Source organism: Silene latifolia, chromosome X, assembly GCF_048544455.1.
Source record: "Silene latifolia isolate original U9 population chromosome X, ASM4854445v1, whole genome shotgun sequence".
Lineage (NCBI taxonomy): Eukaryota > Viridiplantae > Streptophyta > Magnoliopsida > Caryophyllales > Caryophyllaceae > Silene > Silene latifolia.
This window is the reverse complement of record NC_133537.1, coordinates 124,979,806-124,982,252: the sequence shown is the minus strand read 5'-3', so window position 1 is coordinate 124,982,252 and position 2,447 is coordinate 124,979,806.

The window sequence follows — 2,447 nt, the reverse complement described above, 5'->3', positions numbered from 1 at the left end:
ACTGGATTGGATATTTGGAATGTGTAGCTCGGTAATAAGAGGCTTTGATGAACAAATCTCTGGAGCTTGATTTTGTGGAGTTAAGGCTTGATGGGATTATGGCTTGTAATGTGGCTTGGAAATGGAGTCTCTTGGCTTGATGTAGCCTGAGCACATAAAGGTAAGTTAATTGATGCGGGATCAAGTTTCCATGTCTTGGCCCTAAAGGATGGGTATACTTGACGAGCTTGAGAGGATTCTCAAAATTCCCAACTGTCTCCCCGTAACGGTCTTGAGAAGGACTTAGGGTGTGTGAAAGGCTATGTGAGGGTGCTAGCCGACCATCTTCATCGACGTCTTGATTCTACCTAGACTTCAGTAGTATTCTGTCCAGCATTTGATTTCAGGCTAGTTCTTGATTCAGACACAAATTCTTGGTCTAGAATATATCTCAGCCTTTTGCTCAGATTCTTGATTCAGGTTTTTTTTAGATAACTTTGACTTTGGATATCGACATTGGCTTGCTTGATTGAGCCTTTTTCTTTTGACTCTTTTGTCTTGGATATTTATCTTGCTCATTTCTCTTGATTGAGCCTTTTTTTTCATGGCTCGTATCATCTTCGTTTTTCTTGCTACAATGGATTTGGGTCAGACTAGCACCTTTGGTGTGAAAGGGGTTGATTTTTTAGTAAACAGGTTGTTTATTGTGGGGAATGGGCTTGCCTTCCGTCATGGATCATCAACAAGGGAAATGGTCTAGATTCGTGATGTGACCATAATTTGAGCATATTTAGCGCCCGAATTAGCCTTGTTCCCATGCTTTTTAGTGCATATTTGGGTCATTTATTGTCTTTAGTCCTTTGTTTTGCATATTCTTTTGAGGTTTTGATCCCTTGGTAGGAAAGGAGTGCAAACCTTGCATTTTCATGGCAAAATGGAGCTAAATTGATTGAATTCAATGACCAAACATCAAAGACAAGACAAGACTAGAAGGCCTTTGTACATACTATAGTAGATGGGCAATGATGAGAACAAATCCTTGCAACCCCGAGGAAATCCTCAAGGATTTTATGAAGAAGAAGGAAGAAAAGAAGAAAGGAAGAAGCTGACAGAGAATCCGAGCGGATTGCCCTCTGGACGCACGTCGAAGACAAGCAATCCGAGCGTCTTCCTCAGCTGGACGCTCGTCCAGAACCACCACAATCCTCCCGTCCACCCCAAGAATCCGCTCGTCCAAAAGACCCACAATTCGCCCGTCCCGTGCCCGGGACGCTCGGATTGTGTGATAGCTAATCCGTCTTCTACTTGTTCAATGAAGGATGCGCATATTTTTCAAAGACCAGCGAAAAAGAGACCGGAGTCTCTCTTGAGACCGGCGATTCCTCAAGGACTTAATCGTCATTTAAGCCCTTAGTAAACCCTAATTTATGTACCTAATCCCCACTATAAATACCCCATTAGTCTAATTAGGTTATCATGTTCTTCTTAGCAATCTCTAGGGTAGTTTATATCAATCAAATCTCTCTTTAATCTTGTAATTAACTTTTAATCAAGTCTTAATACAAATCTCACTTCCTTAACCTCTCTTTTGTTCATCTTTCATTTTGGGTAATTGAAGATTATTTGGGTTATTATTGGGAGATTGACAACCTTCCAATCAATCATCAAGTACTTCTATTATTCTTTGCTTTATTATTGGAATCATTAGTAGGTATAATTCTCTTAATCCCTTTTTAATTATTGTTAATTATCTTCATTTATTCATCATGTTTTACTTTGTTGGTATGATTGACAACCTTGCTAGCATGTTCAACATGATAATGAGTGAGTAGTTTCCTTAGCTAGGGTTAATGGGTAATTAGGGGAAACCAACATGGGGGATGATTCAGGCTTAAATTAATATGTTTTCATAGTTTATTTGCTTGCTTGTTGTGATCTCAACTTATGCACATGTTATGTTTGATGAAATGCGAGCCTATGAATCCTTGCATTTTTTACCCATCACCTATCTTTTCAATGAGACTTGTAAGACATAAACCAACTCGAGTCTCATTAGACCATGCATATAGTTGAGTAAGGAAGATTAAGTCGACTTGTAGGTGTTGTACAATCTAATCGATTCGGCTCCGGGACTAAAACTTTCCTAGGATTGTAAAATATAAACCGACTCGATCCATCACAACAATAATTGCTTGTTTATAATTTGAGAATATGTTTGAATGATCAATTCCCATGAATCCCCTATGACCCCATGACACCTTAGTGCCTTTTATCAATTGTTTACATCCCTTTTTAATCATCTTGCTTGTTTACTTTTATTGCTATTTAGTTTAGTGATCTTCTACTTCAAACCCCAAATTGTGACACCCCTAGACACCACTAGTTGCAATTGAAAATCTCATCTCAATTCCCGTCCCTTGGGATCCGACCTTTACTTGCCTCTTTACTAATTGTAGAGTTGTTTGTGG